At 39.6% G+C, this 14,892-nt stretch overlaps 1 protein-coding gene across 1 annotated transcript in view; it reads left to right on the top strand.

The window, feature by feature from the left end:
* The window catches only part of LOC125897378 (cadherin-22-like), a 395,305-nt gene that overhangs the window by 76,969 nt on the left and 303,444 nt on the right, over positions 1-14,892 (top strand). Inside the window, exon 2 of the mRNA XM_049590690.1 lies at positions 13,027-13,139. The gene's annotated coding sequence lies outside the window, so the exon portion shown is untranslated. The remainder of the gene's footprint in view (positions 1-13,026; positions 13,140-14,892) is intronic.

The following is a 14,892-nucleotide window of genomic DNA, read 5'->3' as shown; positions in this document are numbered from 1 at the left end:
ATCGTGTGTATGTGTGTATGAGGGATGAGAATAGGTGTTTCATTTATTAAGCATGTTCATGAGGTGTGTCATCTGTACAGCAAAGGTCAACCAAGGTGAATTTAACAGCTGGCAACAACATGATATAAATAATCCCTCCCGTAGCCAGACCTCATAATATGATGTGCATTCCAGTATATTGAAAGTGCCTACAAGAGAGGAGGAGGAGGAAATTGGCCATCTGCCGTCAATTTGAATGTAAGTTGATAGTTTGTTATAGTCAGTCAGGTGTTTTTTTTTTGTTATTCATAACTTAATGCCTCAGTGTTTTGATACACAAGTGCCAAATGATGCAGATAACACTGTGATAGAATATGTATATAAAAAATGCATGTTTTAAAACATGCAGTTAATATACTGAATAGGGCTGCCCCCCAACTAAGAATTTCCTAGTCAACCAATACTCGTCATTTAGGGCCATTAGTCGACTAGTCGCCCGCATGTTCACGATTAATGTAATTATTGAATTATATAATTTGGGTGGGGCAACACAATGGTTTGAGTTGAAGGTGTGAGAAAGAATAGTATCAGTAACATTGTTAACACTGTGCTACATTACAGAGAAATACAAAACCGTACTTTTGAATAGGGGTGGGAATCTCTAGGCACCTCACGATGTGATACAATTCCGATTCCGAGGGCAACGATTTTGATTATAAAACGATTCTCGATTATAAAATGAGCCAAAAAGAAAATTTACACTAGATATTGAAAAATATTATTGTAATAAAGCTGGGAATACATATCCAGTGCATACAAAATGTATTACTTACTGTGGTGGAGATGACTACACTCCACCAGTCTCCTCCGGTCCATCCTCCTCATCCACAAATCTCAAGGGGACTCTCCTGTCCCTCGTCAACCTCCTCGACATTTCTCCTCCAGTATTTACAAAACTATAACTGACTATAACTATCTATGAACTATAAAAACACGTACTATTGCAAAAAAGACGAACGATGGCAAAACTATGAACTATGGTGAAAACACGGCAAAAACACGACATAAAAAAACCACAAATGCTATTATTTACAACACTAAATATTATTTACAAAGAAAACGCCACCCAAACTCCACTAAAACTCACCAAAACCACCTCCTCCTGCTGTGCTCACTTCCCTCCCCTCCTCCACAGGTAATGACGTCACTACCGTAATGGAAAGCTCCACTTCTCAGCTTTCAGAATCCGCTGGAATTACGTCAATAGCGTTAATGGTTGAGGAGTTAACAGTAATTTGAAAAATAAAAATTAAATTAAAATCGATTATGAGTTTTCCAAATCGATGCTCGCATTGTTCAAGACAGAATCTCTATGCATCTTAAAATCGATTATTTCCCCCACCCCTACTAATGCACCTTCATTAATATAGGCCTATATTTTATCTACAAGTGCACGTCACACACTGAGTGAGCCGTCTGTTAATGACGCTGTGGGCAAAGCAGTAATGATTGTGCTAAGTGGCTAATGGGCATGTAGCTACTTCCATGTTTCAGATGATACGTCATGTTTGTAGTGGACCAATGAAGATGAGTTTACATATCACCTTGGGTTCGTCCTTCAGCTTCTCAAAATGATCCCACACTTTGGATTTCCTGCCCGACATGTTATTAACTAGCCTGTGGAGTAACCGCAGGTTTTGATTTATAATGGCAAGGTCAGTCCCTAATAGAGTTTCACTTTTTTTTTCTGTGACTAAGCGACCAGTGAATCCATCCATCCATCCATCCAGTATTTTGACATGTTTTTATCCTTTCATTTTAATTTAGCGCTCAATCGCTTTTATCTTAACTCAAGGCATGATATGGCAGGAATGGTCTCTGTGATGGCTGCACCTGATGCCAAAAAATACTGTAAGTGTAGGTAACACCATAGTTTTCTTATACTTTATACTTAATTTTTTTTTCTCATTTAGTTTATATTGACCTTTATACATAAAATGTAGTCTTTTTGGCATCGTTGGCAGTAAAGCTTTTATTTGTTGTGTATACGTTCAGTTCATTTCTTTACAGTCACACATTAGTTGGTTTTTAAATAAATTAATTTATTTATACAGATTTTTATAACGTAAGTTGCTTATTTTGTAAATTGCTTCTTAACCCCTTTTGAAATTGGACAAGAAAAATCTAAATTAAGAATAAACTTATACTCAGTGCATTTAACTTCTTTTAACTTGTGGCTTTTAACAAGCAGACCAAGAGCTGCAATGATACAGTCATACAGACTGACCGGTGATTCACTGACTATGACTTTCATCCGGCTTCATACGTGAGCCCATACCGGGAAATTAACTCCCAACATGACATCAAGTCATGCTGCACTTCACTGCACCACGTGAGTGTGCCCATGTTCTCTGGTGTCACAAAGAGCTCATGATGAAATAAGGGATAATGATCATTAGCAGCTGAGACTCCATTTTATGAATAATGATGAACAAGTAGAAGCAGGACAAAAAGAAGCATCCTAGTGTAATGTATTACAAAGGGAATGGTTACTGTGTGATCACCATGTTTCACTGAGGACAAATGTTCAACATGTCTCTGGTTGAGCTCCGTTTTTTTATGTATCAGGAAAAATCTCTCTTCCTTGTTGCATGAAGAAATATACGCCACTTGCATGGATTCCTTATAAGATCACTTCCTTGACTGTTCATAGCCAAAAGATAAGCTGCATGATTACTGTTACAAAATCCTTTAGTAGGTCTGTTTTGCTTTCACAACACTAACAAACCTCACCTGCAAGAGGACCAGGACTCACCTTTTCAGGCGGCTTTGGCCCAGTTGTACTATCTGCACTACAGTTTGATTGATAGCTTCACACCGGCTCAAATTAGCTGAACTAATCAAGCAAACACACCAGTTTGTTTAAACCGAACCAAACCAAAGCCAGGTGTGGAAGCACCCTTGTTTTGGACCTGGGTCAACGGTTTATAATTGGCTACGTCTCTCGAAGTTACCACATGCATGCACCATCTGTGGCTCCATAATTGATCTCTCCAGACAATAATGAATCACAGGATATACATGACTATGGTGTCCATACTCTCTGCCCAAACCTGACATGTTTACTGTCAATATAATTATTTTCCACTCAATTGCAGATATGATCCACTTTCATCATATTGCATAGTGTGAGCTGTTGATTCATATGAGGATGATACACGTCACATCTGTCTGACTCATATATCTAATCCCATTTTAGTTTACAATAACTGCTCTACTGTAATACAGCTCCCATGCAGTGACAGATGTGATGCGTGCTTCAATGATAAAATAATGACATTTATCTCACAGAGAGTACATATGTGTACAGTACAGATACGAGGGTGGACACAGGTGGTTCTGTATGCGATTAGACGAACGTTCAGCTGTGCCGAACAGCTTTTAATACGGTCTTTACTGATCCACTGCTGGCTATTTGCAGTGTGACTGGCCCAGAGAAGTAGATCACAGAGCTCTGAGCAGCTGAACCGAGTACAAAGGAATTCAACACAACAACAGATGTGAATAAATTGTAAATCACCATAATCGTGTTCCAGGAGGCCCCAAGAAATGGATGATGTCATTAGGGGCACAGCCGGTGCCTGGTCCCAGAACAGCCTCTCAGGTGGAATGTACTGCAGTCCTACTATTCCCCTGTCGAAAGGTAATATAGAGTCCAATATCCACTCTCTTCTCAGAGGGGGAGGCTGCTTTCTTGTTGAATAATTGAGACCCAGATAAAAGACCAATGGTTTTGCGTTAGACAACAGCGTGGCCTCATTGGCTCTCACTCTCCTTTAAAAGCTGTTTCCACACCTTTTGTACAGTCTGCGCTTTTCTTCTCAGTCTCTGTCCGACCTGTCTGATACACACACACACAGACACACTGCTTTTAGGGGATAATTGTCTTCATAAATAATTAGGTCTTGGTGTTTCCCCTGCTAATAGCTTCCCCGCCGTTTAGCTTGGGCGTGTTTGAAGTTGGAACTGTGCTGCTAAAGATAAACTGAGGTAACGTCTAGGTTAAAGCAATGCAACCTCATTCGTTTGTCCTATAGGTGGAGATACGGCCTCGCAAACTTCCAATTGCTAGCCGGCAGATGTTATCGTCAAGCCAACATACACATTCACACTGCCCACCTCCTCTGCCCCATGATAGAATCGCTTAATGCTCACTTCCCTTCACCGCTGTATCCCCTGCCAACAGGCAGGTCAGTGTACCGACATCTCACATAGTGAAGAGATTAGAAACGCTGGTCCTGTACCACCTGTTAAGGGACTCCTTTCAACCCCCAGGCTGTAAACCAGGTCCACATAGGCCTTTCATCATGACTGCATGTACTCGGTCCACAAGATTTAATCCAACATGCAAAGGTGGAAATAAGGATCAGAGGCACAGCGAAGCATGTCGAAATCTTCTTTGATTCCTCCACTTTCAAAACTATCCAAGCGTTGGCATACACTTAGTACATTCATTACACTTGGAGCTCAATTTGCTAATTTTTCTTTTCTCAAAAAATAAACTGTGGAAAGTGGAAAAAATGTTAAAATTAAATGAAAAAACCTATAACACCAATAAAAAAATAAACTCAGGTGATAATTAGATTTTGAAAATAGGATTTGCTGCTCAACCCCACTAAAGTTGAACTGTGTGTTGTTTACTAATTACTTTGAGAGATGGTGGAACATGATCAGCAGTTTATTTGCATTTTCTTTCCATTCCTCTCTTCGCTCTGTGTAACTGGGAGCACCGTTAGAACAGCACTCGCCACAAGAGAGTTGTTCATCCCTAACTGAGTTCTTACAGCAGGAAAAACAGTCACTAGGCATGCACACAAACATGCACAAAATTTTCTGCTTCATACCCTTATTCCAAGAATGACAATATTCCAACTAAGCTGTTGACATGGCTAATGAAAATTAATATTCCACTATACTCCAGGTTACATGCCGCCATGCATACAATGATTAATACGTCCTAACATGTAATTTATAATGTCAAAATATGGAAAAGTGGAACGGCTGAAGCTGGTCGTGCTGTTTTGCTACATATTAAAATAGGATTCTTTCAAAGTTTCCTATCGGTGGCGGACTTATTAAACTGTGCGAACACAGCCTCCCTCTTTCATTCCTTCAGCCACCGTCTTGAAAAGGCTGGTGTTGTGATATTCGCGCATATCCAAAAACCAAGACTTTCTTAATATTAATGTAAGTGTGTTTCTTCTTCCGACCAGACGTGGGCTTTTCTTTTGGCCGTGCAGCTCTACCCCACATTCCTGCAAACTGTTGGTTAGTTAGTTTGAGGATAGTGTATCCGTGACAGAACACAGAGCTGGCTGTAAACATGCAAGAGGCTGTGTGCCACAAATGGCTCTAAAACCCCCAAATGAAATGCATATTCCAAATGTATACATGTCATCACAAGTCATTGTCAAAGACAACCCGGTCTCACTCCAAAGTGGTTGAAATCCAGTGCTTGGGTAGTGACTTGTGGTGTCAGACAAAAAACGCCATCCTTTAACGTTGGCATGATATGCAGCCAGTTACCGTTATAGTTTAATGGCGCTTGGCAGCGTCAAGGGGAAATGCAGCGGGACAAGAATGACAGTTAAGGTGGGGAAAGTCCGAGTAGGGAGGGCGGGCGTGGTACTGGACTGATCTGACAAACATGAACTTTCACCCATGAGAGTGGTGTTTGCTTCCTGTAAGATTATAAAGCCAAACCCTGTTCTTTTTTTCCTAAACCTAAGCATGTGTTTTTGTTGCTGAAACCCAACCACGTCTGTTAGTTTTTGGAGGAAGAAAAATGTCAATTTGCCTTGTACTGACATAGTGCATTTATTTTGAAAGAGACAGTTTGTAAATGTTAAATATCCTGTGGAAATGGAAGAGTACTTTAAAAGAAGACAATGCACGTAACAGGCAGAACTTAACATTTCATTCCAGAATGTCAACAACCACCCAGGGTACCTTTCACGTCATATCTGGACGTGGAAGGACCATGACCAAACGTCTACATGTGAGGAGGTCAGAGTGAGAATGTGTTGCAAAAGAATGCTGCAAAAACCCAAATAATACTGGCATATCCCACGTCTTAATCGGAAAAGGGCCTAATTCAGAATATTCAAATGGAATAAGCTTTTTACAGGCCCACATATCAAAGTCAGAATATTGTCATATTCAGAATAATAGCGGAATATTCATGTGCATGTAAATGTAGCCACTGTTTATCTTTAGTATGGGATATTTCAAGATTGAAAAAAAATGTGGGTGTATTATAAAAATGAGTAAAAACACTCCATGATAAGCCTTAATGTGCTGTAAAGCATATAGGCTGGATCTAGATAGCATGAAAAGGGAAAATGAAGAGAGCACAATAATTGGCTTCCAACTTGAATCTGATGGGCACTTACTTTGAAAGGTCATTGGTTTTGATGCACTGAATAGGCCACCAAAGTCAATATGGTATTGGGTTTCTCTTTTCTCTACCTATCCAGTCTCTTTTACCCTGAGTATCTGAAAATTCCATCGCATTTGAAGTTGCCTCATACTCTAAGCCACAGTCTGTCCATCTCTGGGACGATGCACAGTAGCCTCAGAAAGAAGCTACGTCACGTTTCTTGTTCTGTTGTGTCTCACCTTAATTTCAACTCTGGATCATGCCACCTGCTAGCCTTTGGAAGACTTTCCTGCTGTTGGATAAAAGAATAAAGACGGCACGGCACAGTAGACCAGTCTCACAAGTATTTAGAACTGCACATCAACACTGAAGCAGCAAGAGAAGGCAGCACAGAGGGATCTCACAATAGGCTATTCTTCTTGAAGAAGCACATGTTTTCAGTGAATGCTACAGACTACATGTTCAGCCAACTGGTGGTCAGCACAGTAGTTTTGGAGTGGTGTGCTGGGGAGCTGACACCAAAGTGGTGCAGGCAGGTGGGATGTGGGGAAAAAAAAAGGAGTGTAAAAAGGCTGGCTCTACTGTGGGGCTGAGCTCTGACAGTGTTGGAGAGGAGCATGAGGACAAAACTGAACTCCATTTGAGATAAAACATCCCACCCGGCGCTACGATACAGCTATGGAGCACATTCAGTCTCACATTCAGATTGTGCAGTGATTTATGCCCAGATGTCCCCAGCTGGTGGGGTGCCTGCCAGCACTCTCTGAATGAACAACCATGGACTGTCTTCGGATTTGTAGGTGTTGTACCAGTGATTGCAGCATTTTCTTGTACAGTTGATGTTTCAGTATACATGTATATGCAGCTTAAATGTCATATATTAGGACACTCTGAGCTTTTAGCACCCATCAGACACCAGTCCTACAAGTTGGCTGATCTAATAACGGCTGCACATCGGTACCCGCCTGTATTCGCCTTGTTGACTGCCATCAGCCTCTCTACAAATACGATATAGCATTCACTGATGGCAGTTGCCGATGTTTTTCTGTTGTGTCACATCAGTTTTGTGTAGGCTAAACCACAGGGCTTGAGACGAACAGCGTCCTGTCGTCCCGGGACAATAGAAAATGTGTTTAGGATGAACAGAGCTCTTCCTTGGCATGCCATCAGCACGCCAGGGGGCACACCCATAATGCTACATTGTGAACAACAGACCTGTTGACAGATAGTTAATGTTAGCGGGATCTAACTGCTGACGGTTGCATTGAGTAATGTTATGATTTGTTGAAGCTCTCTTTGGTGAAAATGACTATTGGTTGAAGTAGGCGGCAAATGCTAAGGGCACCGTCATTCATAGGGAGCGCCATAAGTAGGGGAAGGAAAAAAAAAATCAAAATGTTTCTTTTACTATTTTTCTGTTACTACTATAATTTTGAAATATTACATAAGGCCATAACAACATAACTGCAAAGCAAAGCCTACTAAATAATAGAGAGGCCATTTTTTCCCGGCCCCCTCCCCAGCTTGTTACACTTTACCTGCTCTCTGAGGGAGATGGACCTGTTATCTGGCATCACGTGAACCCTGAAACACGCTGCATCGTTGTCATGTCAGAACGACCCACCCAACTACCACTACACCACTGAGAGGAGTGGATGAGGAGAGAAAGAACATGAAATCAGCAGGAGAGCTCATTACGTTAGCTGTTAGCTGTTAGCTGTTAGCAGCTAATTATCATAACCTCTAAGCAAGTGGTGGCTCCAATGAGCAGCTCAAGAGGTTGCATTGATTTACATTGTGAAGCGCTCAAGCTGTATTCAGAAAAAATTAAGACGTTCTTATGATGTGTTCAAGGTGATCTTGTAAAATGTAGCTTTAGGCGAGAAACTTGAATAAATCCAGCTGTTTGAAGAAATTTGTTGTTTTCACAGCACCATTAAATAGATATTAGAGAGGGAATTGTGATGTATCATATACTGTACAGTAAAAAGGCTTGTTGCTTATTTTTTAAATTTGTTTTTTTGTTTATGTGAAAGAAGGTCATGTTAAAAGTTGTTTCATGAATGTGTATTGATTAATTTGACCTCATTCAAAGGTAGTGTAATGAAAGACTGAATGGCTTCAAAACTGTTCATTTATTTTTTGTTTGCCCGGCACAAAACAAGAATAAATAAAAACAAAGAACAAAAGAAACACCAATATGAAAACATAGGTATCAGCTATTGGTGAAATTGTTATCTTAAACATTGGTATCAGCATCAGCCCAGAATATTCCTCCACTTTAGTCTGCTTCACTGGGAACAATGATTCAACCCCCTCCAACTTTCATCTTCACCAATCCAGTAGTGAAGATGGTATGACAGAAGCACTTGTATCTTTAAATCCACCATGGGTTATTGATCATCTTATGTCAGAATGAGATAAGATGCTTTGTGGTTGCTATATTGTATTCAAAGTGGACGGAGGAAACTCTTATACTGTACATCCAAGCACGAGAGCCCCTTTTTTGTTATAAAAACATGAAGGAAATCCATTATCAACTGTAATGCACCAGGTAGTACTAACACTTTGGGTATTCTTTTCTTAATGTGCCTCACATAGCCTACAGTTTTTTTAAAGGCTGCTGTCCTCTACATACATCAGTTTATTCCTGCCGCTGCGTGGTTGTGTATGATAGAGATGTTAATAACAGATGTGTCTGTAAATGCTTTAACCTTTAACCTGGAGTGACATCACTATTCTTGTGCTGCTTTCAAATGCCTTTCGCAAGTATTTAGACCTTTGAACCCAGAGCAAATTTGTGCAGTTTCCTTCAAAATTAAAAACATGGGAAAAAGGCAATGGGTTGGTAACAAATGTCACATAGATTGCGGAAAAAAAAAGGTTAAGAAAATTATGTTTAAAAAACTGGGGGAAAGGGAAGAAAAGCTAGGAAAATGTATCCATAATAATAATTATTACTATTACATATTTAAAATCATGGTACAGAATTATTCAAAATTTTAAGCACTTTTTCCAGGTCATTTCCTTGTTTGTGTGTTTTTAATGTTCTCCTCTTTTTGAAATTTATTTTATTGTTTTTAATTTTCTCTTTCTACTTATTTCTTGTACAGTTTTCGAGTCCTTTTCGTTTTTGTAAAAAATCAAGCTAATTCAAAGAGTGAAATGTTGGCGGCACTTTACTGCATTTTGTTTTTTTTAATTTAAAGCTTGTGACTAGATTATGCTGTATTATCACATCACAAATAATGTTATAATGTAGTCCCAACTGTAAATATTAAATATCGCAGTATAATCGTAAATATTAAGCTGTGAAATAAAATAGAAATTAAAAAAATGAAGATAGAATGTGCATTATGGCACAGTGTTTAACACTAGTACTTAAGATATTAAAAATAAAATATTTATCGTCACTGTGCTGAGGCTGTAAGCATGAAATTTTAGTACAGTATATACACCCTAACAGAATAAAACAAAAATAGAATAAAAGTAAACACATGGATTATGTACAGTCATGTGCTCACATGTGAGATTCTAATCTACTTATAATGCAATAGTGCTCCAGTCTTAGTTGTGGTTCTTATTTATGCATAACAGGTTTAAATGTATTCTAGTGGTTTTAAATCTATACTAATTACAATTAGTGGTAAGTGGTTTCAGATCAGTGTGAATGCCTTTGCTTGGCATGTATAGTGCTGCATATGAGAGGAATAGAAGACTTAGCATATGTAGTGTTTGTAGCTAGCAGGGGGGGTTTAAAGGTTGGAATGTGGTTGTTTCTTCTCAGTATTTCTGCAGATCTGGTTGTGGGCGATACATCAAATACATTGCATGCATTACATTCTGCCTGCTGGCTTTGCTTGCCATGTTACAGCTGTCGTACCTGTATGCAGCTTTTTTTTTGAGCTCATTTCCATTTTACATCCTCTCTGTACTTTCCAGAATTCACACCCTGATGAAAACTTAAGTACTTTAGTGGATCTTCCTGTTTTAGCTCTCAGACACCATTGCATTAGTCCATGTCATGCTGTCTGAGAAACCACAGCCCGTAACCACGTATCAGTACTTAAATATTATAATGCATCATCTCACTGCCAACGGCACATATAGTGTGACATTTGTGAAAAGGTTGTGGTGGCCAAAAATATTAACAGCCAGATCCCCTCAGGCTAAACCTTTCAGAATGTCCAAAGCCTATTTTGAACAGCTGTGTGATATGTTTGAACTAATTTTTGGAACACATCATGTGAAGGCTGCATCAATATTTATTTTTCCTTTGTGGAATAAATAGTTATGTTTTAATTTTTTTCATCTCTATATATTTTTTCAACACCAGGCCTTACACCATCACAGTTGTTGTTGTTATTATGTTGTATGCAAATTCTAACATGTATGACTGAATAATTGAAGAGGGGTACTGAACATTGGTGATGTTCACAATGACAGCTTGTCATTTTGAAGGGAAAGGCTTTGAACAAAGACTTGTATGCCGCGGCTATACTGTGATTAATCAAAGTTCTGGAAAAAGTGAGCATTGAACAATGCAAACCACCTACGCTGGCTTCTGAAAGAGAAAGGCTATCAAAAGGCTTCAGGACCTGCCCATCACCACTATTAGAGCATAATTGCTGACAATTATGATTGAGTCCAGTGAGTTGCATAAGTGAATGAGAGTTTTTCTCTGTTGCTTTTTTTGTTAACTTCATAGAGGGCAGTTGTGAAAGTGGATTTACTTCAAGAACTGTTATAGTGGTTTCCAAGGAACATAACTCATTGTTCAGAAAAGCTTAACAGAAAAAAAAACAGTGCTTATATCAACACATTCTCACCCCGACTTGTCCATTTCCAGATATGACGTGAAAGATACCCCGGGTGTGTTGGTTGTGGACGTTCTGGGATGCTGTATCAAGTTAAGCCTGTTACATGCATTGTCTTCTTTAAAAATACACTTGTTTTAACAGGAAATTTATCATTTACATACAGTCTCTTTCAAAATAAACGCGCTACGTCTGTACAGCAACGTGAATTGACTTTTTTTTCCTCCAACAGCTAATGCTTGCGGTTGGGTTTAGGTAACAAAAACATGTGGTTGGGTTTAGAAAAAAGGACAGGGTTTGGCTTTATAATCTTATGTCAGCCTGCCCTACTTGGACTGTCGGTGCCTTAACTTTCGCTCTTGTCCTGCTACTGACACCACCGAGCACCATTAAACTATAAGGGCAAACAGCTGCATATCATGCCTACGTTAAAGGATGGCTTTTTTGTCAGTGTCTGACGCCACAAGTCCCTGCCCCAAGCGCTGTATTTCAATGACTTTGGAGTGAGAACAGGTTGCTTATATTGGTTATTTCTTCTTTTATCTTTGAAATTACTTATTATTATTATTATGATTATTGTTATTATTATTATGTGTTTGTGTGCGTATGTGCATGAGTGCATGTATCCTACTACATGCAGGTAATCTCACAAACTACTGAACCAATCAGCCTAATATTTTGAAACCATATTTATTACTGTATACTCAAGGACCTCTTGTGGTTACAGTAATTCATAATTGTTAAGAGACCTGTTTTGACTTTTTTATGCCATCATTGGCTGCTGACTCCTCGAGTTTCTTAAACAGTATGTAGGGGCTGCGAGTTTCCTGGAAAAATCGGCTCAGTCTTACTGTGTGTTGCAGGCCACATTTTTCCTTTCGTAGTGGTTCAAAAACTGATATCAAATCAATAGTTTGGTCTCATTTTAGGGCGGAGGATCTGCAGATTAATTCCATACCTGATATGTTATGATTAGGCACAGTATGAGGTGAATTAGTTCCCCTTTTGATGGCTTCTAAGCCATCTCAACTGTAAGGGAGCTGGGAGGGACAATTCCAGTCTTCTTTCATTGTGTTTGTTATTTCTTGCTGTAGCCTACAGATGAACTTAATACCATTCAAAGTCCAGTTACTAATGATATGGGTCAATGATTTGTGAGAATGTTTTGGTTATTAAAAGGACATTCATCATCCTCTTAATTATCATGATCTATATTTCATATACAGTGGAAAACTTTATCTGCTCTGTGCAGTGCTGTCAAAAAAAAAAAAAGATAAGGCATGCATATTTATTTATTTATTTTTTTCAATTACAAGAATTGTCCAGAGTGGCACCTGCCAAGGAAGATCTGCACTTTACTGAGGGCACTATTCTAGTTCCTAACAGATTTTGACATATGTATATAAAATCCAAACATGATCAGTGCACTAGTACTCAAGTTGCCAAATCCAAACTCAAAAGTGAGGTGTTGCAAATTGGAAACTTACTAATTATCATCAGGCAGCGTCTGATGATAGATTGACATTTTTGGAAAAACACTTCACTTTCTTGCTGAGAGTTAGACGACATGATCAACACCAATTGCATGTTTGTACAATAAATATAAATCTAACCAGCAGGCGAACTTGGCACAGTGACTTGAAACAGTGGGGAGAAAAAGCGTGCCTTGCTCTCGCCAGGATCCGCCCATCAGCACGTCTCAAGCACACTAATTAACAGGTTATATCTGGTCTGTTTTTACACTATGGTTTGTAGTTGTGGATTAAACAAACTTGTTTTCATTTGTTTCAGGGGTTGTGCGAGTCTTGTCGTCACCATGAGGTTGGCAGGCTGCCAGCAGAGACTCCAGGAAGCCACTGCTGCCGGCCAAGAAATGGACTGGCAAGCGACTTGTAATGTCTCAGGTAAAGCTAAAATGTTGTTCACTTTCATCTACTCATGTAGAGAAAGGAGAAAAAGAAAAAAAGAAACATTAACCATTAGCTCATATTAAGCTAATCTACAGGGACCCGTTTCACTGCCATGTTCCATTCATTTGTAGAAGTGCTGTAGCCTGGATTGGGACGCTGTTGCAGCGTGTTGCAGATCAGTGAAATCGCCTCGTGCCGTGTAACCTGCATCCTCATGACACTCCATGTGGCGCACGGTTACTTGGCACAGCTGTAATCAGACATAGTTAATATCAGACATCTGACTTGATGAAAGGCCCTGCTGAAGTCTGGTGTATTTAAATTCAGCAGACTAATCTACTATGGGATGGTTGACTGATGAAGTAGCCTATGGCTTCTCACAGGTCCTATGAATAATTTAATGGAGGTCCAAGTTTAATGGCTCCATCATAGAGGAGGAGGAGGGGTAACTCCTTATAGTATTTTATGGTTCTGTTTACCAGGCTTAGGTCTCACTTAAGTCACTTTGAACAGTGTTTGTATTCAACTTTATTTTAACCATAAATCTACTGTTCTCCAATCATACATCCACCCATGTTTGCTCCATATCCCGTCCCAAAAAGGACACTTCACAAATGTCTCTCTTCAGCTTACCTATGGCCAGATTTCTATTGCATCATATTTTCATGTGGCCAGAGACTCATGTGTCCCTTCATCTGCTGGCAGTAGCTCATTCACTAGCGCTGACTGATTTATACACAGCACAGAGGAAGAAACACTCACACACACACACACACACACACACACACACACACACACACACAATACACCTTGGCTACCTGGCCTTCTGCAGTCGTTGGTGAGGGAATGGAATCCAGCCAGAAGCTATTGTAACCATCTGACACATTGAGCTATAGAATTCATTGCTGTGTAAGCCACACATACAATATAACATACGTCATGTAGACTGTGTGTGGAGGGGGGGCAGGGTTACTGTGCATGTTATGTCTAGGAATCGGAAAAGGAAAGACATGAGGTATGGAATACAGGATAAGTGTTTAAGTTGATTAAGAAAAAATGCACCATTTATATTATATAGTTAATTTTCTGAAACAAAAATACACAAGCAACAGAAGATATATGCTAACATGTCGGCATGTGAGCATGCATTTCAGGTAGATGCGGTTGACAGATCTGTAGTTTCAGCACAGTCTCTGTCCATCCTGGATAATATACTTTTTGGAAGACTTAACACTGAGGGCTGAGGTCTCTAAAACAAAGAATTACACCAGGATTAAAAACTGATTTAAAGCCCCAGGAATTTTAACCTTAGTCATGCACAACTAAATATGAATTGATCGAAGTTAAGGTATAGAATTTAAAGGGATAGTGCATCCAAAAATGAAAATTCAGCCATTATTTACTCACCCATATGCCGAGGGAGGCTCTGATGAAGTTTTAGAGTCCTCACAACACTTACGGAGATCCGAGGGAGAAGTGGGTAGCAGCAAACTGCACACCTAATGGCTGACGGCGCCCCAGATTAAAACGTCCAAGAACACAGAATTGAAACCATAAAATATCTCCATACTGCTCATGCTCATAGTGATCCTAGTGTTCTGAAGCCTGACATAAAAAGTTGTTTGGAAAAATGTCACTTAAACTCTGTTTTTAGCCTCATTGTAGCCTGTAGCTCTAACTGCCTCTCTGTGGACTGTGCTCACGTGTGCGCTGTTGCACGCGAGACCAGCGCAAGCACGTGAACACA

This window comes from Epinephelus fuscoguttatus, linkage group LG1 (assembly GCF_011397635.1).
Source record: "Epinephelus fuscoguttatus linkage group LG1, E.fuscoguttatus.final_Chr_v1".
In the NCBI taxonomy this organism is placed as follows: Eukaryota; Metazoa; Chordata; class Actinopteri; order Perciformes; family Serranidae; genus Epinephelus; species Epinephelus fuscoguttatus.
Note: the sequence above shows the minus strand (reverse complement) of the source record. Positions and strands in the feature narration are given on the sequence as shown.